Genomic DNA, 25,665 nt, shown 5'->3' with positions numbered 1-25,665 from the left:
GTCAGGAGTACCTGGGTTCAAATCCGGTCTCTGACATTTAATAATTACCTAGCTGTGTGGCCTTGGGCAAGCCACTTAACCCCATTTGCCTTGTAAAAACCTAAAAAAAAAAAGAGAGAGAGAATCAAGGACAAGCAATAACAGTCTGTGACATAAATTAACAATATCTTGAGGAGATTCAGAGTTTTCCTCTTCTGAATTCCTCATTTTAAAAAAGTTCACTTTCTTGAAGGATATTGCTCTCCTTGATCTTGGTCAGACCCCACCTAACCTTACAAGGAATTTAATGTAAGATGAGGAAACCCATTGTGTTCTTAAACTTGAGTGGAGACAGATCCTTTTGTCTAGATAACCAACCCTGCAGGTGGTCTGCAAAGGGGTAACTTCTCTGTCCAGGTCTTTTTCAGCCTCTCATTGATCACTTGCTCTTTCCAAGAATATATAAACTGTGAATCAGTCAACATGATTGTCTTTGATCTAAGACAGACAGATAACTATCCTTTTATTAATAACCTGCTGGCTTTATTAATAAAATTATTAAATTACCCAGAAACTATGTCTCTCAAACTTCTTTAATTTTCATATCTGTAACAAGGCAGGAACCCTCTATCCAGGTTCTTGGTGCAGTGGCCCTTTGGTCACATATCAACTCATTTTTGTATTTTGGAGATATTCTATATTCCTATGAGTCTTTCCTGAAAATAAGTTAATAATAGGCCTTAAGATATGGAAAATATGGGACAGAAACTTTGAGAACTTAAACTATGACTAAAACAATTTTTTCCAGAGTCTAGTTTGTGGTTTCTCTAAGCCTTCTCAGGAGATGTTTTCTTCTCAGGATTTTGTAACAGCAAAACCATATTTCCTCCTAATTAAGCAAATGGTTTGATATAACAATAATAATGTTTGATAGCTAGCATTTATATGGTACCTGTTATGTCAGTCCCAATGCTAGGTATTTTACAAATATTATCTCATTTGATCATTATAATACCACCCCAGGGAAGGTGCTATTGTTATTTCCACTCTACAATTGAGCAAAGAGAGACAACCAAGAGTTTAAGTATCTTATTCAAGGTCACACAGGATGTAAGTGTTGGGGGCTAGATTTAAATGAAGATCTTACTGATCAAGAAGCTAGACTCTATCCACTTTATCATCTAGATAGATACCTATAAAGATTACAGAGAATATCTATGTGTGTACACAGTTATGTATTCTCATTTTCATAGAGGAAGCCTTTTCTCTCATGTTAGGATCTTTGAGTATTAGAAGTTTACTTTTCACTCTCTTAAGAGAATTTGAGCTAGCAGCAACTCCATCAGAGGGGTTATAGAGCTTCACCTGAGAAAACAAGACCATCTTGCTAGCCATATCCAGGCATTTAGAGGAAGAATTTCACAGGAAGATCCATGCCTTTTATTGATGTACTACTGTTCTATATAACTATGTATTATTAATTGCCTTCCAATTTCATAGGATCACAGATTAAGAGATGGAAGGTATCATAGAGATCAGTGACTCTAATTTCTTCATTTCTTTTGCTCCCTCTACACTCTCCCCACCCAAGGAAAAGGTTGGGATTTTTCCTTGATGAAATGGAAAAACTGGGAAGCCATCAAGGGAACTGCCCTACAACCACCACAGTTTTGGACCCTTGATATTACGGTCAGTTATATAGAATGTCCTTTAAGTAAATATTATCTTTTTACCTTCTCCATTCTCATTTGGAGAAACTTGCTGAGAAAAGTAGGAATTGAAATGACCAGGAGAAGTTAATCAAGTCTCCTCATTTCCAAACTCTTAGAACTCACACAGGGAGTTCTCCTTTAGACTGCTGCAGTGAGTGACCCTGAATAGCCAGAGGAACATCTCTCTGGAGATAGCCTTTCTCATGACTTTTGAACCCTGCTAAGAGCAATTAGATCCCAAAGGGAAAATTTACAGTCACTCACACTGCATTGACTTCATCTCATAGCACTGATTCTCTGTCCATGTGGGGAGAAAGTTAGTGATAGAGAGAGACATTGAGAGGAAAAAAAAGAGACAGAGGCAGAGAGGGAGGGAGGAAAGGAAGGGGAGAGGGAGACAAATCCACAGAGAGACAGAAAGAGACAGAGAGAGAAAAAAAGATGATATCAGAGGCATGGAGGGAGGAAAGGAAGTAAGGAGGGAGAGAGAGAGAGAGTCAGAGAGAGAAAAAGAAAAAAGAGACAGGTGGGGAAGAAACAGGTAGGAAGGAAGGGAGGGTAGGGAGATAGAGACAAAGAGAAAGGCAAAGAAAAAAAGACAGATAGAAAGTGTTGGCAGCAGGGAACGAGGAAGGGAGGGAAGGAGAGAGAAAGAGAGGCAGAGATATATAGAGAGAGCATTTATTAAATCCTTGCCATGTGCCAAGCCCTGGCATAAAGCCCAGGACATGATACTCAGCCTCTGCCAACTTCAACTCAGCCAACCAAATCTTGGTGCAGTTCTGGTTCAGATGTACTCCCTTTTGAGGACAGGCAGAGGAAAAATTCACTGAGAATAAATGGTTCTTCCTTGGGGTCAGAGTATCAATTTAGGATTTTTTTTAAAGAAAAACAACTATAAGAGCCCTGCTCCAATGCAGGGTAGGGGTCAAGGGGCTTACAGTCAAAGTCTCCCTGACAGCTGCATTTGAAATTCCACACCCTGATTGATGCTCTATCTCCCTCCCCCCACATATGCACACTGAGCACCAGAGAGTCAGAACAGGTGTCCATGGGAGCCCAGATATATGATGAGCAGAACCAGCTGCTCTTTCTCCCCTCCCTCCCACTGGGTAAAAAGTTATTAGGACAACATTCAAAGGCAGTGCAGTCACTGGATTTGTGTCCTAGCTCCATGATCTCCTTCCCATGCTTCAAGAAAAATATCATATAATGCACAAATTAAGTCCATCATGTACAGCAGAAGTTGCCGAAGTGGGGGCTGGGTCCTCTAAGAGTTCCTACCCTGATCCCAAGGGATGTGTGATCAGAGGGTGGGAAGATGGGCTGTACCCTTTTTATCTCCAATACAACCACACCCAGCTTTGTTCTTCTCCACTCTTCACTCCTCCACTCCACTCCCTCCCTCTGGCAGTGTAAGCTCCCATCTCCTCTGCTTTGAAAGCCAAGGACCAGTCCCCCCAAGCAGTTATGACCTAATTTCCATCTGGGCACCCCCCCCCCCACAGCAATAGCACAGGTACCAGGGTTGGGGTTACTGTGGGTACCTTTCAGAGGTAGTCTCTTGCTTCTTGGCAGAGACAGGTGAGAGCTCTAACTCCCAACCCTTTTTCATTTTGGATGGAACAGAATAATTTTCACAGAATGAACAGACATCGATGAGCCTTGGTCCACAGCCCAGATCTCATTACATTATCTTTACTCCCATATCCACACCTCTTCCAAACTTCCCTGTAGAGGACTCCATCATTTTTCCAGTCACCCAGGATCATCTCAGCTTCAACTTTGACTCCTAATTCACTTTTACCCCATTTTTTCAATCAGTTGCCAAATATTGTTTCTTCTCACATCCATTTCCTCTTTGGTTTCTTATACCACACTAATTTTGGCTCTCATTATTTATTGTTTATACTATTGATTTCTCTGACTAAAGTCACTCCCTGTACCAAACCAACTTCTACATAATAGTCAAAGCAATTTACTTTTTTAAAAAAAAGTATTTATTTTATGAAATAAAACAAGCATTTCCATAATATAGAATAAAAAAGATGATCATACATAAAACTACAAATGTATTATGTACAACTTGTTATTCCTTTTAAATATGTAATAAAGTTATCATAGAAGCTTTTTTTCTTCCCTCCCCTTTGAGATGACTACTATTAAGCACATATTTGTGTGTTTGTGTGTGTGCATGTGTATACTTCTATTTATCAATTCTTTCTCTGGATGCAGAGATCCTTCATAGATCCTTTGTAGTTAAGTTAGGTATTTATGACTGTTACCATATACACATTCTCTTGGTTCTGTTCATTTTGTTCTTCATTATTTCATGCAAATCTATCCATATTTTTCTAAAATCACCATGCTCATCATTTCATGTACACAATTTGTTAGACTATTCCCTAATTGAGGTACATCCCTATAATTTCCAGTTTTTTGCCACCACAAAGATTGCTACTATACATAATTTAGAACATATAGGTTCTTTCCCTTTTTCTTTAGACATCTTTGGAAAAAGACCTAGTAGTGATATTGCTGGGTCACAGGTTATAGGCAGTTTAATAACTCTTTGGGCATAATTCCAGATTGTTCTGCAAAATGGTTGGATCAAGGGGTGGCTAGGTAACGCAGTGGATAAAGCACCAGCCCTGGAGTCAGGAGTACCTAGGTTCAAATCCAGTCTCAGACATTTAATAATTACCTAGCTGTGTGGCCTTGGGCAAGCCACTTAACCCCATTTGCCTTGCAAAAACCTAAAAAAAATGGGGTAACCAAATGGTTGGATCAGTTCACAGTTCCACCAACAATGAATTAGTATCCCAATTTTTCCTCATCCCCTCCAATATATGTTGCTTTTCCCTTCAATCATTTTAGCCAATCTGATAGTTGTAAAATGATATATCAAGGTTGTTTTAATTTGAACTTCTCTAATTAATAATTATTTAGAGGATTTTTTTCATATGACTATATTGTTTTGATTTCTTCATTGGAAAACTGCCTGTTTGAATCCTTTGAGTATTTATCAATTGAGAAATGACTTGTTTTCTTATAGATGTGATAAAGTATTATATATAGATATTGATATAGATAGAGATATGGGACCTTTATCTGAGAAACTGTCTATTAAATTTCTCCCAATTTTCTCCTTACTTTCTGATCTTGACTGCATTTATTTGTACAAACCCTTTTAAATTTAATGTATCAAAATTACCCATTTTGTATCTCACACTGCTCTCTCTTATTTACCTCTCTTTAAATCTGACAATTAATATGTTCTATGGGTTTTTTGGGGTTTGGGTTTTTTTTTAAGGTTTTGCAAGACAAATGGGGTTAAGTGGCTTGTCCAAGGTCACACAGCTAGGTAATTACTAAGTGTCTGAGACAGGATTTGAACCCAGGTACTCCTGACTCCAGGGCTGGTGCTTTATCCACTGTGCCACCTAGCCATCCCATGTTCTATGTTTTTCAAATTTTCTTGTGATATCTTTCTTTATATCTAAATATTTGTGCATTTTGGCCTTATCTTGATAAATGGTCTATGCTCAATTTCTGCTAGTTTTCCCAACAATTTTAATAGTTGATGAAATCTTATTCCCAAAATTTTAGAGAAATGATTATTAATAACCAGTTACTAATATTGAGGATCCAGGATTTTTTTCCTTTCTGTGTTCTTATTCAAAGTCCATTCTCTCAAAGGCATTTCTGACTCTATCCCAAACTCACCCAGACCATCCTTATCTAAGTGGAATTCTTACCCTACCATAATGCTCTTCTGCTAATCTAGGCAATTTATATTTTTGTAAATATTCTTTTATTTCTCTTAAATTTTTAAATTTATTGACATAATTGGGCAAAATACCTTCTATAATTACTTTGATTCATCTTCATTAGTGATGTACTCATCCTTTTCATTTTTAATACTGATGATTGGATTTTCTCCTTTCTTGTTTAAAAATTAAATTAACCAATTGTTCATTGATTTTGTTTTTTCATAGAATCAATTCTTTAATCTGTCTCCATGTACCTTACTAAATATAATTTTATTGCATTATTATAATCTGAAAAAACTTTTGCTTTTCTGCTTTTAACTATGAAATTTTTCAAGTTAATATTTGTAAAGGTAACATAAATCTCAGTGAAAAGGATCCAATCTTTTTTATTCCCATTCAATTTTCTCCATATAGCTATCATATCTAGTTAAAATTCTACTTACTTCATTGACTTATGTTCTTTTAGTGTACAAGCTGCTAAATCTTGGGAAATTCTGATTATATCTCTCTGTAGTATTTAAATTGTTTTTTTCCTTGTTGTTTGCAGTATTTTCTCCTTAACCTGAGAGTCTTAAAACTTAGTTATGATATTCTTGTAAGTTTTCTTTCTGAGATTTCTTTCAGAGAGTAAATGGTAGATTTTTTTCTATTTCTTTTTTTTAATTTTTAAATTTATTTAAGGCAATGGAGTTAAGTGATTTGCCCAAGTTCACACAGCTAGGCAATTATTAAGTGTCTGAGGACAAATTTGAGCTGAGGTCCTCCTGGCTCCAGGGCTCTATCCAGTACACCACCTAGCTCCCCCCCCCCTTTTTTTCTATTTCTACTTTACTCTCTTGTTTTCTTGTTTTAGAACTTCAGGGCAATTTTCCTTGATAATTTCTTGTAATATTGTATCAAGATTCTTTTTTTGATCATAACTTTCAAGCAGTCCAATAATTGTCATATTATTTCTCTTAGCTCCATTTTCCAGATCAGTTGTTTTTCTAATGAGATTCAAATTCTCTTCTATTTTTTCTAGTTTTATTATTTCTTGATGTTTTATAATGTCTTTCAATTCCTCTTACAAATTCTAATTGTTAAAGATTGCCTTCTTTAAGATTTTGAACCTCTTTTTCCAGTTGGTTAACTTTCTTTTCATAATTTTCTTTGATTGCTTTCATTTTTTTTTCTAATTTTTCCTCAATATCTTGTATTTGGTTTTTGAAGTTCTCTGAAAGTTCTTCCAAGAATTCTTTTGGGGCTTGTGATCATTTGTCATTGTTCTTTGACATAGGAGTGTACTTCACTCTTCCTCTGAATATAAACCCAGTTCTTCTTTTATACTATATTAGCTATCTTTGGTTAGGTTCTTTTCCTTTGCTTTAACTCATTTTTATTTTGTCTTATTTTATTTTTAGCACTTATTATTGTAATCAGGGTTTTTTTGGGTTCTACCAACTCCTTTAATGAAACAAAATATCATAATGATATCTAAAACAGGAAGAGTAAAAACAGAGAAAGAAAAATTTAGACCAAATTAATTAATGTATATGGATGCCACAATTCTAAATAAAATGCAAGCAAAAATATATAGTCAGGTTTTAATCCTGAATTGTGGCTAATGATGCTCCAGGTATGAGATCCTCCTTGTTGCTATTTTTCAAATGCTGTGAATTCAAAGTGATTTTCCTAAAACTCATGTCTGGTGATATCATTTCTCAACTGGATAAATTCCAGTTGTTTCCCATAGGCTCTAGGAATAAAAAAAAGGATTTTACCATAAGTGAAGAAATGCCTCTACTATTGATGAGATTCTGTACCTCCTCTGTAACTTAGAATATTAAGACTTGGCTAGACCCTAGAGCACTAAGAAATTAAGTGGTTTGGGTCATAGACCAATATGTAATAAATGATAAGGGTCATATGGCAGTATGCGTGATAGTGTATGTCAGAGGTAAAATTTGAATAAAAGGTCTTCCTTGCTTCATAGTTGTACTCTACCCATCATGTCATACAACTGTTTTTATTGACTCTAGGAGGAAATATTTCATCTTTTGGGTTTTTTGGTTTCTATTTTTGTATTTGTGATCATATACATAAGTACTTTTAAAGAATACTTAAATATAATTTATAAATCCATATATTTATACATTTTGGGGAATAATCAAAATATTTTTGATGATTGGCTGTCATGATCAAAGTCTGATGTCCATTAATCTATAAGGCTTTTGTTATCTTTTTTCCCCCCCTTCTTGAGGCAGTCTTGCTTAGTGGATAAAGGATTGAACTTGGAATCAGGAAGACCTGGGTTCAAATTCTACCTTGGATACTGAAGAGCTGTGAACCCTAGGCAAGTCATTTAGCCTCCAACTGCCTTGGGTTTCTCATCTGTAAATTGGGGATACTGTGAGAATAAAATGGGAAAATAATCATAAAACACTTTATAAAACTTAAGGTGTTATTAATTAAACCTATTAATAATTATTTCTATTAATAAACCTAGATATTATGATGATGATGATCCTCTTCCAATATAATTATCTCATCCATGTCTATCCTTGTCCTCTTTAAATCTTCAATTCTTCTGCTAATCCACAAATGAACCTTCATTCTTTCTAGCAAATTCTTAACATTTAAATGCATATGGCAAGTTTGTGTGACCATAGTTTTACACTTAGAACCACAGTTTTTTGGAGCAGGTTTATAAAACCCCAGTTCTCTCTCTCTCTTTCTTCCCTTCCCCCAGAATATGTATTGGATTATTCGAATTATGTCAACACTGCCTCTAGCAGTCTCTTTAAAAAAAAAAAAGGAAACCACTATTTTTATAATTGACACTGTGTTGAAAAGATTGATACTCCTGCTAATCATCCATCCTAGAACTAAAAAAAAATAAGATGAGGAAGAAAACTTTTGGATGATATCATTGAGAACTTTAAGTAACAATAATTAAATTTTTAAACTGTTTTTGTCACTATCTGTGAGGTATGACTACACAAGTATTCTTTTCCATGATTTATGGACAAAGAAACTGCAGCTTAGAGAGTAAACTTAAATTGCCAAAATTAATTTCACAGCTTGTTAGTAGCAGAGGTGAACCTATAATGCAAGTCTCTCGACTCTTTGTTCTGGTATTCTTTACACTTTAAGATGCTATCTCCCTTAATTTAAAACTATGAACCCAAGAAACATCCTGCTCACTCAAGTTAGCAATTCTTCTAGTTTAGATTTTTGGGAGAAGGTAACAGCTATTCACCAATGTTGTTTTCAGAAGCAACATGCATTTCTAACTTTCTTTGGATCACAGATTAATTGATTTGTTATAGTTTTGAACCTATTTCTGTCTACATTAGGTCTTGAAGGTAATAACTTCCATTATATCACAAATCAGAGCTGGGAGCTATGAAAGTTAAATGAAACACAAACAGACTTAAGAACTGAGCAAAAACATTATGTTTATTTGCAAAGGAAAATAGGTATAAATAAACATTAAATACATCTGCAATCTAAGCATACCTATGCTGTTAAGTATAGACAATAACTTTTCCAAATTTACCTCTTAGGATCACAACTTTTGGACTGGAAGGAGCCTCAAGTCATCTAATCCCTCATCTTAATGCTTCATAGTTCCCAGATCTACTCATTTAGAGATTAGCTATGTCTTTCCACCTCATCCCCACCCTATTTGTCTATCCTGTCTCCGGAACGAAATCATAAACTACTGCTAAGCCAAAGTCAACTAGGTTTCTGTCCCAAGGCACCAACACTCCTTCAGCAGCAAGCAAACACCTAAACTTATCTCCTATTTATAGGGAGAAAGAATTTAACTATGATTTTATTAACATAAGAAATTTCCCCTACCAACACTGATCAGTACCTTCTATTGAAGAAAGAAGAGAATTTAATATAGAATAAAATATATTTTAATAGAATTTAAGTTACCTAGACTAGAGCACAGAGATAAAGAAAGTTAAAGAATCATAGAGTGTTTATGTAGCAGAAATGGGCCTTAAACTTGATTTTCTCCATTAACTAAAATATGGAACTATGAAATGGTGTCTACTTCCTTGCCCTTGCCTAGCTTCTAAATTACCTCCCCTTAAATTTCATCCTGGGATTTTTGTTTCCCTAACTTTAAAGGAATTTAACACCTACCCCTCCCCCCCAATTGATTTGAAGCTATTTTTTGTTGTGAGTGCCTGCTTGGCTTGTCTCATTTTTATGAAGCTGGTCTTGGATAGGAAAAATGGTAGTTCTGGCTCTGATGAACTCCCCTATGATTGGTGCCAAGTTTTATGTTTCTTTTCTTTATTTTTTTAAATTAAATTAAAATGTTTTAATGTTTCTTTTGTATCTTTTCCCCTTTTCCCACAGACCAACCAGGGCTCAATCGATATAGTTGAGCAACAAATGGAAATTTCCAGAGCAGTTTCTTCCCTCTCTGCCCCCCATCACCAGGTGCTTAGATCATGAGCCCTACCAGGCCAAGGACTCTGGGACTGGCATTAACTCAAGTCCCAAGTCTATTTACGTCTTTTTATCTCAGAGTTTGAGCTTTGGCACCTCGCACCCAAGAGACCTCCCCTTCTTGCCAGGCACATACCAACACACACCCTTATCTGGCAAGGGGGAGGACACAGGCCAGATCAACAATTACTGGCTCTTGAGACCTTCCCTCCTGAACTTTTGATTTCTTGGAACACAGTACCCCAAGAATCTCAAAGTCACCTTTTAATGTATTTCAAGATTCTGGGAATAAAGCTGTTGTCATTTGGATAACTATCATCACCACCAATTAATGTGTGATGTCAGTGAGCCTTCCTTTTAGTTTTTTCCCCCCCAAAAAATAAATTCCCCAAGAGTAGGGGAGTTTTTTTAATATGCCCTATTTCTACACTATTTCCTAAAGAGTCATAGATTTGGAGCTTAAACATTAGATATTACAAAGTCCAACCCTTATTTTACAGAAGTGGTAGCTGAGCCCTTGGGAGGTAAAGTTCTACTTGGCCAGTTTTGCACATGGTGTCTGAGGTGTTATTCAAACCCTGATTTTTCTGACTCCAAGACTAACACCCTTATGTTTTATACCATATTGTCTCATTACAATTAGAAAATTGCTGTCTGAGAGGAGTTGGCCACCAAAGGATCTGTTGGCTAAAGCATATCTACCAATCTCTGAAAGACGCCCAGGCATGTGGCAGGATAGGAGAATACCTCAAAGAAATCATCTTGGGAGCCACATGGCTTTAGACTTTAAGAAAGCCACATGGTTTTCCACTTAGGAAAGGAGCACTTCCCTTTCCTGCAATGGAAAGAGTTCTGGGCTAGGGGTAGGAAGACTAGGGCTCTAGCCTTTAAAGCAAATCACTCAGTCCATTCAGCTTCAGTTCCTTTATTTTACTTTGGGAGGACATCATTTCTCCTACCTACTGACCTACCTACCTGCCTACCTCACAGAGTTGTTCTAAGCCAGGAGTTTTTATGTAGGATCCATGAGGAGAACTTGAAGGCAATCAGGCAAGCCAGGAGGCAGTGAAAATGCCCAAGAACAGATTCTTGAAACAGCAAGAATGCCAATCATTGGAGAGCAGATTAAAGGGGGTGGGAGACAGGAGGTGTAAGAAGGCTGGAAAAGGTAGGGGACTAGGTCATAAAGGTCAAGAGAGAGAGAGAGAGAGAGAGAGAGAGATTAAGAATCCCTGTTCTGAGGCCAAAACCAAAAAAGCGATCTGAAATTCCTAATCAAAGGTAAAGCATTTCTTCATTTTGATTATTTGTCACATATTCTATTTAAGGCAAATTTCATTTATTGAAATGTGAGTCCCTTGAGAACAAGAAACAAAGCTTTCACTTTTCTTTGTCTCCTCAGTGTTTGTAGCCACTACTAAGTCCTGAATCAGTGTTTACTGACTGATTAATGTATTGTTTATTTTTATAGTTGAAAGACAGCATGGCATAGTGAAAACTATGTTGGATCTGGAGTTAGGAAGACCTGAATTCAAATCCTGACTCTGACCTACTCTAATAGGGTCCATTCCAGCACTTAATGTCTCTGAGTCTTAGGCAGTGCTCTACTACCTACTTAGTTTCAGGTGGATTGAAGGAAGAAGAGAAGAAAAGATGCTTTGCCACTGAAAAGAGAACTGCTATAACTATTTTGTACATATGGGTCCTTTTTCCTCTCTGATTTCCCTAGGATTATATACCTATAAACGATTCAGTGGATAGAGCACCAGCCTTGGAGTTGGGAGGACTAAAGTGCAAATCCAGTGTCAGACACTTACTAGCTGTGTGACCTTGGGCAAGTCACTTAACCCTGACTGCCTTGCATTCAAGGCCATCTCCAGTCATCTGATTCATATCTGGCCACTGGAGTCAGATGGCTCCAAGAGGAGAAAGTGGCCTAGCAAAGCTCCACCCCCCCCAACCCCCCACTCAAATCCAGTTTATACACTTTTCATGGATTGCCTTCTTAAAGGACAAACAACAGCAACATGACCCAGTAACATTCTCCAATTTATAGCCACCCCCTTAGATTCTCATTCTTTGTCATTTCAGAAAGGGTTATAAATATTTTTGTATATCTTTAGAATTTGCTTTGCTTCAGGACTTTTATTGTTCTGACTCTATAACAGAATTTGGAGTTTTCTTGTCAGATACTGGAATGTTTTACAATTTCTTCAACTTATTTTACACATGAAGAAACTGAGGTAAGCAGGGTGAAGTGACTTGCCCAGGGTCACACAGCTAGTACCCATCTGAGCTGGATTTGAACTCAGGAAGATTCCAAACCCAGTGCTCTATCCACTGTACCACCTGGTTACCCTGCTTAGGGACAATCTCTCCCTTAAATCTACCTTCCTGCTAAATCTCCCTTTTCTCTGCCGCTTCACTGTTGAGTGGGAAAAATATGTCTGTATTCAACTCTTGTTTGTGTTTAATCTTCCTTATCTGTATAAATGTCTATTTGTGCACTCTAATTATATAAGATAATTTCCCAAGACTTCCTTTACCTTTCACCAATCAGTTTATTCTTTTCTATTTTCATTCTTTTCTTAAGATCATCAAGACATACTAGAACCCCTCTGGAGTCTTCTCTCATAAGACCACCTTTATAAATCCTGATAATAGTGATCAGAGGGAACACTTGTATCAATTATACATATCTGAATGTAAGAAGTTTATCTTTTTAGTCCTTATATCATTGTTCTTTCACGTTTATCTTTTTATGTTTCTACTCCTATGTTTAAACTTCAAAGTTTCACTGAAGCTCTAGTCTTTTCATCAAGAATGTTTGGAAGTTTCTATTTTATTAAAGTTTAATTTTTTTCCTGTAGCATTATAGTAATTTGGGGGGGGTAAGTTACTCTTGGTTATAAGCCCATATCATTTGCCTTCTGGAATATTATATTAGAAGTTCTCTACCCCTTTATGGTGGTAGCTGCTAAATTATGTGTGATCTGATTATGACTCTTCAATATTTAAATTATTTCTTTCTGGATGCTTACATTATTTTTTTTCCTGACCTGGAAGTTTTGCATTTTGGCTATGGAAGTTTTCATTTGAGGACTACTTTCAGAAAATAATGAATGGATTCTTTTGGTTCTAAGAGATCTAACCAGTTTTCCCTTAAGATTTCTTGAAACATGATGTCCAGGCTTTTCTTCGGGAAGTATGATATTTAGATAGCTCAATGATTTTTTTTTTTAGGATTTTTCAAGGCAATGGGGTTAAGTGGCTTGCCCAAGGCCACACAGCTAGGTAATTATTAAGTGTCTGAGGCCGGATTTGAACTCAGGCACTCCTGACTCCAGGGCTGGTGCTCTATCCACTGCACCACCTAGCCACCCCCTCAACGATTCTTATATTTTTTTCTTTTCAACTGTTTTCCAGGCCAGTTGTTTTTACTATGAGATATCTTGTATTTTCTTCTATTTTTCTCAGCCTCTTTTGACTTTGTATATCTTATTGCTTCATGAAATCATGGGCTTCTATTTGATTCATTTGAATTTTCAAAGAATCTGATGTTTAGGCAAGATTTGGGCCAAGCTGTAATTCTCTTTCCATTTCTTTCTTCCACATCTCTCATTCTTTTTCAGTTGTTTCCTCAAGTATTCTCATTCCATTTATTTAAAAAAAATTAACTCTTGCTTTATCTGTTTCAAGAAACTAGTTGAATTTGTGCCCAAGCTGTGTTCTTTTTCTGAGGCAATGCTTGTAAATGTTTGGTAGTTGTTCTCTTCTGCATTTCTGACTTGAGTGCCCTTACCACCATAGTATCATATTATAGTATAGTTCATTTTTTGTTTGTCCATTTGACCAGTCTACTTCCTGACTTTGGACTTGATGGAAGGACTCTCTGGCACTTCTAGAGGAAAGCTCTAGGTAGGTCTTGTTGCTGTTTACTAGGATATTGGGTAGTATGTTATTTTAGGATCTCAGGTGTAGTCTAGGATCTGCCAGTTTTTAGTGCTGAGTGGTTGAATTCAAGGCAAAGTCTAATCACTGGTCCCTTGGTCTGAGCTCTGCAAATCCTTGAAATGGGATTGGGTCTAAGCAAGAGTAGAATGTATCAGGCAAGTAGAAAGCTCTATTGACTCAGAATGGCAGAATTAAAGGCTCCCCTTCAGTCTAGCATTCCTGCCCTGGTTATTTTTTTATAGACTGGGCTAGATGTGGGAAATGAGACCCTACTTTTTTGTGCCAATGATGTGAGTCATATCATTGCTGCTTCTGTTGCTGTTGACTTCAGAATTTCCTTTCTCAGGACAGGGCTAAGGACCCCTCTACCCAGGAAAGCCACTGCTGTTAATAGGTCTCTATCCCATACCTCCTTGGTTCTTTGACCTGTGACAGGGTAGCAAGATACAAAATTGCTAGTTGGCACCAGTGCCCTGGTATGATCAGGAGGTAGCTCAATATGGGTCTGGGATGTCCACTACACAGTCTTTCCCTAGGTTTTGGACTTTAGTGGGCTACTAGCTACTAACCAACTCTGGTGTTTGAAGACCTTCCTGACTATATTCCTACATGGAGCTAAACTGGAGAAATAACTCACTGTGCCTTTTTTAGGACTTCTCCATTGAGATTCCATTTGGTACATTTGTGAAGAACTTACTATATTGCTTCCTATTACTCCACCATATTGGTTTTGCTTCCTCCTCTCTCTATCACCCTTTAAGTCTAAATTATGTACCCATTTGGAACTTTTCTTGGTATGTGGGTATGAAGTTAGTCTATATCTAGTTTCTGCTAGATTCCTTTCCATTTATCTCAATAGCTTATCACAAAGTCTGGTAGCTTTTGCTTGATCAGATCCTAGGCTGCCATGCTCATTTGTTTCCAAATATAACATACCTAATCTATTCTACATATTGACCTCTCTGTTTTTAACCAATATCAAATCAATGTGAGAATAGTCTCCCCTCCTTCTCAACAGTAGGAAATACCACATCATGAATATAAGTCATCTACACTTCAGCTCTTTCCATGTGGACTCACACACAGAACCTCTACTCCTTGAAGGTCACAGTCACAGACTTCCCAAAAGGAAGGCATCTTCTGCACAATTGTTGATTAGATATAATAGGTTGTAGATCTGCTTCTATTAGCACCTCAGCAAACAAACACCCAGGATTTTGTTAATTTTATCCTGAAAGTTGAGTTCCCAAAAGTTGTAAATCATTTAGACTGTACCCCTGCTTTTGACTTTTTAATCCTGGGGACTGGAAGGTGGTAGAAGGTACATAGGATCTAAAGTACTGTGATCCTAGATTTAGAGTTTTAAGGGAAGTTAGAGGTCCTCAACGGAGGAAATTGAGATACAGAGAAATAGAATGATTTGTCCAGAGTCACACAACTATTAAGGATCTGAGACAGAATTTGAATTCAAATCTTCCTTTTTCCCAGGTCACTGCTTTCCACTCTGTCAATCAATTCTGAGACTTTGTAACTTGTAGGTATGTAATTCCAAAAGTGAATGAGCATCCCTGAAGAGGATTCAGCAAGCCCTCATATCAGAGGTGCTCCTTGAGCACCCCTACACTCCCCCACTAGATGGGCCAGCTAGATGGCAGAGCAGATAGAGTGTTGGGCCTACATTAAGGAGGACTCATCTTCATGAGTTCAAATCTAGCCTCAGGTACATACTAGTCATGTGACCCTGGGCAAGAAACTTAACCCTGTTTGCCTCAGTTTCCTCATCTGTAACATAAGCTAGAGGAGGAAATGACAAACCACTCCATTATCTTTGCAAAGAAAACTCTAAATATGGTCACAAAGAGTCAGACATGCCTAAAAAAAATGACTGCATAATATATGCATATAAATTATATATATGTTTTTGCAAGGCAATGTGGTTAAGTGACTTGCCCAAGGTCATTCAGCTAAGTAATTATTAAGTGTCTGAGGCTGGATTTGAACTCAGGTCCTCCTGACTCCAGGGCCAGCACTCTATCCACTGCACCACCTAACTGCCCTCTTTAAATGTATTTTAAATCTGTGTTCAACTTGACATCTCCCTGCTTTTATAGAGAAATGTCTGTGGTAAAAACACTGGAACATTCTGCCAAGACACATTATACTGAGGTCTGAGGATCTTTCATAAAAACTCACCTGTCCAGTGTCCCATTCCCTCAGGGTTTCACTCTCTGCTGGGGTAGATCTGATTAATTAAATAAATGGTAACATGTTATAATTAGAAACAGTAGGTAAATGCATTTCTAATTCCCAAGGAATCTAGGTCACAAGATTTGAGTTCTACAGCAGACTATTTACAGTTAATGTAACCCAACTAAGACCTATATAGACTCAGGAGCATCAATTTGATGAGTTGGAATGTTTATGGACATATATTTCCTAGAGTTGTCTAATTTCCAGTTCCTTTGACCTTGAATTTGACTCCCCCCACCCCAGATTTTTGTGCAGGCAAAAAACAGCAATAGAAAGGGGGATCATTGCCTTTTTGTTTGTTAGGGTATCTGCCTTTGTTTGTCAACTAACATTTTATTAAATGCCTACTATGGGCTATTGATGGGAGAAGTGGAATTCCTTTCTGTATTTACTTTCTTTCCTCTGGTTTCTCAGAGCCCAGCTGAGGAAACTCCTATTCATTCTGCCCCTCTTGGAAAGGTGTCAAGAAAGTTGGTTGAGGCTGAGCTGGGGGAAGGGAAAGAAATCAGTCCCTGCTGCAATGTAGCATTGCTTTAAATTATTTAATCAATTGTTTCTCTAAATATTTCCCATTTACGGTAATTTTTTTAAGCATTCCCCTTTAAAATATTGAGCTCCAAATTCTCAACCTTGCATCCATTGAGCAGAAAAGCAATATATCAGAATAAAGATATGACATCATATCCCACTCTTGGCAACCCCATTTGTGATTTTCTTGTCAAAGATACTAATGTGGTTTGCCATTCCTTCTCCAGCTCATTTTACAGATGAGGAAACTGGGGCAAACAAGGTTAAGTGATTTTTCCCAGGGTCACAGAGCTAGTAAATGTCTGAGGTCACATCTGAACTCAGGTCTTTCTGACTCCAGGCCTGGAACTCTATCTACTGGTAAAGTCCTGCAAAATATATTTTCATATTAACCCTGTTGTAAAACTCACACACACACACACACACACACACACACACACGAAAAATAAAGTGGAGTGTGCAGCATTGTTTTTATTATTTTCTTAAATTTTTGTTAAGAAAATTATTTTCTTAAAATTTTGTTTTATTTTTCCAATTACGTGTAAAGCTATTTTTTTGCAAGATTTTAAGTTCCACATTTTTCTGCTTTCCTCCCTTCCTCCCATGACAGTGAGTAATCTGATATGGGATATATATATATATATATATATATACATACAAAATCATGTTTAATATATTTCCATATTATACATATTGTAAAAGAAGAATCAGAACAAAAGGAAACAAAAATCCATGAGAAAGAAAAAACATATAACAAAATTTTAAAAAGTGAAAATAGTATGTTTGGTCAGTAGCATTGCTTTTAAATGTTACTTGCATTTTCTCTGATGCTTGATAAAGTTAACAAGTTGCATGCCCATCAACATAGAATTATTGAATAAATGAATTTTTGGTGAGAAAGAAAGGGATTGGGGAAATGGGGTTTTGAGCTGTTAGTCAACAAGTATTTACTAATGTTTATTAATGTGCTGAGTATTGTACTAAGCATTGCTAAAAAAATTAGCCAAATATGGTGGTACCAGTAGGGATAAATGGGAAAGGGAGAGAGATGGAATTGGTGGAAGGGGGAGAGGAAAAAAGGGGGCAACAAAGGAGGGGAGGGAGAAGGAAAAGAAGAGGGAGAGGAGAGGGGACTAGTTAATGTAAATTTGAGTTGAGTCAATGGATACAGCTGTTGACTTCCTCTTACTAGGTTGACTTCGGCTTGCTTCCACAGCTGAACCAGGATTGAGGATTGGTAAATTGAGAACAGTAGGAAGAAATAGGCACAAAGAAGTCTAGTGGGGTGGACAAAGACTATAAAGGGAGGAAAGGGGGGAGAGAGAGAGAGAGAAAGAATGATGATCTAGAATAATAGGGGTTTGAGAATTGATTGGCACCTTGAGAAAGAAGGTTTAGAAGGACATACATTTCCTCTCAACCTTGAAAGCCATTTGGTCCATCATGATCTCTGAGCTGGAAGGCAGTCTTGAGTCATGACTATGAAAAAAATATAGTCTTTAAGAGGAAGGAGCAGGTTCACATGAGCAAAGCAGAAGCACCTGAGGAGATAGCATCCCAGTCTGGTCCAGTATTTACTTGGGAAGAATTGGCAGCACAGACTGAAAGATGAAACTGAAAGAAGAGCCGAACTGCAACAGAGAAGAGACTGGAGTGGGACATCAGGGCAGGTATCTCAACAGAACACTTGGACTGAAACTACCAGTTATAGTCACCTCTTCAAAAACTGAAGGAAGTTTTAAAATAAAAAGGTCTACTCTTCTCCCATCCTCTTGCTATACTTGTCTAGTAATAAGCTTGCTTCTTTTATTTGCATAATTCTTATATCCTGATTTTGTCTCAATTAGATGTATGGAAGCCAAGATTAAAGGATGATAGATAGCATAGGAGCCACAGCTTTGGTGGTTGCTCCTTACCCTCAGCCCCTCTGATTGGAAAGGAAAAAGTCCTCCCAAAGCTTTCATTTAAAGAAGACTCTAAGACCTCCCACTTCTAGCTTGCATGCCTTGGTCTGGACCCTTTTTCTTTCCCTTTGACTCCTTTTTAGCTTCCTCTTTTCCCCCTTTATATTGTAAACTCCTTAAAGGCAGAGGCTGTCTTCCTTTTATATATATGTTTCCCTAAAACTTTGCATAGTGCCTGGCAAAGAGCAGGTTAATAAATGTTTATTGACTAATTCACCTCTGTTTGAATCTTAAGGGCTTTCCTAACTGGGGACCCTGAGCTTTCTGATTATATTAATAACTTTTGTCTGATATAAACATAACAAAACAGAAGAGAAAGGGACTGCATTGTTCTGAGGGCTATTATATTACTTCTAGGCTAAAAGTGAGCTAATTATTATAACAAGGTGTGGCTGATTCAATCTCTAGAGAGGAAACAAATCAGAAAAAAATCCACTGGTTTTACATAGAGTGGAACAGAGGGGCTAGGAGTTAAGGGAGGGCAGAGAGGGGAGAGGACCAGAGATTGTGTTCAGAGAAGGGAATTCCAGAGTTTATGAATATGGAGGTATGATAGTTTGGGGAGATGGTTGGATAGATTTTGTGACCACTCTCATGGGTGGCTGAGGTAGCTAAGGAGCTATAGGATATGGGAGTTGGTGCAATCTCTGAACTGGGACAACAAGGTGTTTAATAAGATAACAGCAAGGTTTCTTTTTTGGGGGGTGGTATTCCTAAGGATAAGGGTAGGAGTTAACTTGGAGAGAAACCAGATACTGAATGACTTGGGAGGATAGAGAGTGTCCTGAAGATCTGAATGATAAAGACAGAGGGATTTAAAGTTTAAAGAGGAATTTGCTGAATAATGGCATTAGCAGGGTGTTTATAAATGACAATGGTGGGGCATTTAGGCATCCTTAGATACCTAACTTGTTGTCTGTAGAACCTGAGTTCAGATTTGACCTCAGACACTTATCAACTGTGTGACCTTGGGAAAGTCACTTAACCTTGATTGCTTTGCAATTAAAAAAATAAAAGAAATGACAAAGGAGAGGTAGAAAAGATTATACCAACTCCTCTTCCAGGTCTGGTGTCCATTCTTAATTGTTCATTTATACCTGATCTGTGGTAGAGGGTTTGGAGCTCCTATTGGTCTAAGCAGCCATAATTGGACACACTGTACCTTGACCCTCATCATGGTGACCTTCTCTTAGTGAATAAAGAACAATAATCAACCAAGCAATCACTGGGAGGTATGAGAGAAGAAAGCAAGCAAGGGATAGAATGGCAAGGGAAAAATCCAGGTTTCTGTAAGCACCAGAAAGAGAAAGCTTTGAAAAGACCCCTGGCTAAGGAAGGTTTATTACTAGGAGAAGAGACATTCCACAGGACATAAAAAGAAGAGAAATGTCAGAGGCATTTGGAGAGCAGCAAAGGATGATCTGTATGTGTGTGAATGAGAGGTAGGAGGGGAAATGATGCTTCTACAGACAATTATTCCAGATTACAGACTTCAGGCAATCAGGAGCTGGGGGAAGGGGGCAGACTGATAGTCAATGAGGTCAAAATATCAAATTGGAAAGGACCTCAGAGACCATCTTCGTCCAATCTATACCTTGTCCAGAACAAGAATCCATTTTAAAAAACAACCCACAGTAATAATCAAGTCTTTAATTGGATCTCCATTGAAGGGGAAACCTGCTATCTTATGTGCTCCCCTTACCCTCATCCCATTTCACCTTTGGATGACTAATTAGTAGGAACTTTTCCTTACATCAAAACTGTGTTTGCTTCTTTGCAATGTTTAGTCATTACTCCTAGGGTTGCCCTCTAGGACAAAACAAAACAAATCTAATCCTTCTTCTACCTGCCAAGTCCTCAAGTGCTTGAACATAGCTTCATAGCCCTATACACCCCAGTTTTTTGTTCAGAAGAGAAGTCAATCATTCCTGATTTCTTCAACCCATGCTCATGGCCAAGATAAAACCTGAGAATTGCCTGTTAAGAGTAAGTGAGAGGGGGTAGCTAGGTGGCAGAGTGGATAGAGCACCAGCCTGGGAGTCAGGAGTACTTGAGTTCAAATCTGGCCTCAGACACTTAATAATTGCCTAGCTGTGTGGCCTTGGGCAAGCCACTTAACCCCATTGTCATAAATAAAATTTTAAAAAGGAGTGAGAGGGACAGCTAGGTGGCACAGTAGATAGAGCACTGACCCTGGAGTCAGGAGGACCTGAGTTCAAATACAGTCTCAGACACTTAATGACCTTGAGCAAGTCACTTAACCCCCCCATGCCTTTCATAAACCACAAAAAAAAAAAGTAAGAGAGTAAAGAGCACTTCAAGCTAGGAAGGCCTTGGGGTAAGTCGCAATTCTGACCCATACTGGCTATATGGCCCATTAACCTCTCAGTGTGTTGGGTATCTCTCTAAGACTGAGGTTTTTACCTTTATGTGTGTCATATGCTGGCATTCTAGGAGACCCTCTTGGACCTCTTCTTTTTTTTTTCTTTTTTTTCTAATTTTTTTTATTCTCATTTCATACAAATATTTTTTTTTTACATTAATAAAATATACTTGTTTACAAGTAAACAAAATACCCCTTCCCCATGAATATAGATAGACTTGTTTGGGCGAAAAAGTAAAGGGGAGAGAAAAAAAAATTAAAATTAAAAAAAAAATAGTAATAATTGTAGGTATGGCCAGGTGGCGCAATGGACGAAGCACCAGCCCTGGAGCCACGAGCACCCGAGTTCATATCCAGCCTCGTAAACCCAATAATCACCCAGCCATGTGACATGCAAGCCACCCCATCCCCACTGCCCTGCAAAAACCAAAAAGAAGAAAAAAAGACCCCAAAATAAAATAAAATAGTAATAATAGTAGGGGTGGCTGGGTGGCAGACAGAGCATTGGCCCTTGAGCCAGGAGCACCTGGGTCCAAATCCGGCCTCAGACACCCAAAGATAATTCTGCTATGTGGCTCCAGGAAGGCCACCCAGCCCCACTTGCCCTGCACCCTCCCCCAAATAATAATAACAAAAAATGTGCTTCAGTCTTTGTTCCAACACCATCAACTCTGTCCTGAGTGGATCACATTCTTTATGATAAGTCCATTACAAAAGTTACTTCCATATTTTTCCAAGGTTGCCATTGCTGATCTTAACTCCCTCCTTTCTTATTTCTCCACTACCATGTACTATATTTTCTCTCTCCTTTCACTCTGACTCTGCTGTAGGGTTGCTGAGTGGCGCAGCAGACAGATCCCTGGTCCTGGGGCCAACAAGCCCTGAGCCCCCATACCACCCCTTAGGCCCAGAATCCACCTGGCCCTATGGTCCTGGGCAGGCCATCCAATCCCAGCCCCTTGCAAGAAGTAAAAAAGAAAATGTGTTATATCTGACTACTCTCCCCCCATGGTCCATCCTCTCCTCCTTTATTCACATCCCCACCCCTTCCCCCTGCTCCCCCCTCTTTCTTACTCCAGTTGTCTATACCCCATTGAGTATATATGCTGTTTCCTCTCCTAGCCAACTCTGAGAGCAAAGGTTCCCTCATTCCCCCTTGCCTGCCCCCTTCCATATCATTGCAATAGCTCATTGTAATAAAAAACATCTTATGTGAAATATCTTGGACTATTCCCCTCTCCTTTTTCTTTTCTTCCTTTCCATTTCCCTTTTTTTCCTATTGACTCCATTTTTACATCATATTTTATCTTCAAATTCAGCTTTCTCCTGTGCTTCAACTATAAAAGCTCCCTCTACCTGCTCTATTAACTGAGATGGTTCATATGAATATTATCAGTATCATTTTTCTATACATGCAGTTCATCCTCATTAAGTCCCTCATATTTCCCCCCTCTCCTCCAATCTCCATGTTTCACCTGAGTCCTGTATCTGAAGATCAAACCTTCTGTTCAGCTCTGGCCATTCCAAAAGGAACCTTTGAGATTCCCCTGGTTCATTGAAAATCCATCTTTTTCCCTGGAAGAGGACATTCAGCCTTGCTGGGTAGTTCATTCTTGGCTGCATTCTAAGCTCTTTTGCCTTCCGGTATATTGTATTCTAAGCCCTAGTTGCTGCTAAGTCCGTGTGATCCTGACTGCAGCTCCACGATATTTGAACTGTGTCCTTCTGGCTGCTTGTAATATTTTCTCTTTGACTTGGGAGTTCTGGAACTTGGCTATAATATTCCTAGGGGTTGGTTTTTTGGGATCTCTTTCTCTGGGGGATCGGTGGATTCTCTCCATTTCTATTTTGCCCTCTGCTTCTAGAATATCAGGGCAATTTTCCTGTAGTAATTCTTTGAAAATGATGTCAAGTCTCTTTTCCTGATCATGACTTTCAGGTATTCCAATAATTTTCAAATTATCCTTCCTAAGTCTGTTTTCCATATCAGTTGTTTTTTCAATGAGATGTTTCACATTTTCTTCTAATTTTTCATTTTTTTGGTTTTGAAGTATTGATTCCTGATTTCTGGTAAATTCATCAATCTCCCTGAATTCTATTCTTTGTCTGAAGGATTTGTTCTCCTCAGTGAGTTTTCTTATCTCCTTTTCCATCTGGCCAATTCTGCTTTTTAAAGCATTCTTCTCCTCAATAACTTTTTGAACTGTTTTATCCATTTGACCTAAGCTGGTTTTTAGCATGCTATTTTCTTCAGCATTTTTTTTGGATTTCCTTGACTAAGCTGCTGACTTCATTTTCATGTTTTTCCTGCATCTCTCTCCTTTCTTTTCCCAGTTTTTCTTCCAACTCCCTCATTTGATTTTCAAAGTCTTTTTTGAGCTCTATCATAGCCTGAGCCCAATTTCTGTTTTTCTTGGAGTCTTTAGATGTAGGAGCTTGTGCTTCCTCATCTTCAGACTGAGTATTTTGATCCTTCTTGGGCTCATTTGCAAAATATTTCTCAATGGTCTTCCTCTTATTTTTTTGCTTGTTCATTTTCCCAGCCTAAGCCTGTTTTTTGGGGGTGCTTCCTGAGCTTTTGGGACATTCCCACAAGGGTCTCAGTGTGTGAGGCTCTGTCCTCCTTCCTGGTCTGTGAATGAACATAAGTGCCCCCCTCTGCCACGGGGCTGAGGTGGGGGGGGCCCTGCTGTTCTATGGAGGGGCCTAGACTGCGAACAGTATCTGAATGTGGTCAGAGTCCCAGAGTCCTGTTCCAGAGGCAGAGGACAGAGCTCTGCAGTCTCTCTCTCTCTTCACTCCCCTCCCTCAGCTCAATGGGCTCATGCCCTGGGGGCTCCTGCTTACCAGCTCTGCCTGCTTCTGTTTCCTGGATTTGGGCTGCGGAAAGACCAAGCTGCTCACTGTGTGCCCCGAGGGCTGGGCTCCATGTGCTTGCTCTGGCAGAGGTCCCCTGCTGTTCTCCCACTTTGTGCCCGGTGCTCCCCGAGGTGCAGCTCAGGAGACTCCCCCACTGCTATGAGCCGCAGCTCCCAGCGCCCTGAGGCTGCCTCCGGGAGGCTGAAATTCTTTGGCTCTGGCGGGCCACCCCTTCGACCCTGGGGAGCCGAGCCCTTCTCCTCTTTTCCAGGTTACCTTGAGTAGGAGAACTGCCTCACTGGGTTCTTTTGTGGGTTCTGTCTCTCGAAAGTTTAGTTAGAGTCCTTAGTTTATGAGTTTTTATCAGAGAGCTCCTAAGACTCGATCCTTTCATGTCGTCATCTTGGCTCCTCCCCGGACCTCTTCTAAGAATGACATTTTTATATGAATAAAATAAAATATGACTGATTACAAATTGACATAAATTAAATAGAAATAAAGATTCTTCTCTAAGACTTGTAGAGAATGCACTGACCCAGGCTAGAATAGGGAATTTCCTTATGTGAGAGTTTCCTGTAACATTAAAATCACAGGTCCAGTCCCAGTTCCTGTCCTAAAAGGTTTCAACTGACCAGGTCACTTTATTAAGATCAAAATGGGCCACTTTGAAAGTGAGACCATGAACTTTGAGGAAAACTGGCTACCTTTCACTCACAATCCTATGTCTCTACCTTCCTCTTCTTTATTTAAAGCTCCCTGGAAGGGGGAGGAGGAGCCTGGACTTACTTAGGACTCACAGGTCTGACTTAACATTTATACTTTAATACTGTGCTAAGTACTTTATAATGATTTCATTTTATCCTTACAACAAGCCCACAAGATAGGTACTATTCTTCCCACTTACAGATGAGGAAACTGAAGCAAATAAGGCAAGTGACTTACCCAGGGTCACACAAGTGTCTGAGGTCCAGTTTGAACTCAGCACCTCCTGATTTGAGGCCCAGTTGTCTTATCTGCTTCTTGTTGTTGTTTGTCCTTCATTCTCAAAGAAAACCATGACATCAGGGAAGTGATGCCATGACATGCAAGTGAATTGAATTTAAATGAAGGGATTCTGTGCAATGTTACCAGCCTCACTTTCTCCTCTGGAGCCATTTGGGTCCAGTGGCTAGATATGGATCAGTTTGACTGAAGATAACCCTGGATGCTGTGGGAGACCTTGGCCTTTTTAATTTAGGACTTTTTCCAAGTCACCATTTGGCTGAGGTTATGCCTTCAGCCACCAACCACATATAGCACCCCACACTTACCAGTACCACCTCAATAAACTCCAAAGACTCCCTTTAAGATCAAATATAGTCATCTTTTTGACTTTTCAGGCCTTCATAACCTGGTCCCCTCCCAGCTTTCTGACTTCTTACATATTCCAGCATTCTGCCATCTTCCCCTCCTTCCCCACTTCAGTGACACTGGCTCCTTGCTGCTCCCCACCCAAAACTCTCCCATCTCCCAACTGTCTTTACACCAGATGTCCCCCAACCTGGAAAGCTCTCCCTCCTCATCTCCACCCCCAAGCTTCCTTTAAGTCTCAGGTAAAGCCTTCTATAGGAAACCTTCTCCCCAACCCTCACTTAAATGTTGACATTTTCCCTCTTGAATATTTCCATTTTCTATCTTGTTTGTACTTCATTGTTTGCATGAGGTCTCCCCCTGGACTGTGACCTCCTTGAAGGTAGTAACTGTCTTGTCTTTCTTTACATCTCCAGTGTTTAACACAAGGACTGGCACACAGTGGGTGATGAATAAATGTTCGT

General features: G+C 38.8%; 1 long non-coding RNA gene across 1 annotated transcript; it reads right to left on the bottom strand.

The window, feature by feature from the left end:
• Positions 1–74: 74 nt before the first annotated feature.
• Positions 75–23,103, bottom strand: LOC141513214 (uncharacterized). Its single transcript, XR_012475734.1, has 3 exons — positions 22,468–23,103; positions 16,061–16,109; positions 75–100 (listed from the first exon to the last, which is right to left on the bottom strand). It is a non-coding gene; the product is annotated as an uncharacterized LOC141513214 (long non-coding RNA).
• Between the last annotated feature and the right edge of the window lie 2,562 nt (positions 23,104–25,665).

Source organism: Macrotis lagotis, chromosome 2, assembly GCF_037893015.1.
Source record: "Macrotis lagotis isolate mMagLag1 chromosome 2, bilby.v1.9.chrom.fasta, whole genome shotgun sequence".
NCBI classification, from domain to species: Eukaryota; Metazoa; Chordata; class Mammalia; order Peramelemorphia; family Peramelidae; genus Macrotis; species Macrotis lagotis.
The sequence above is the reverse complement of the archived record's forward strand: the minus strand, read 5'-3'. Positions and strand labels throughout refer to the sequence as shown.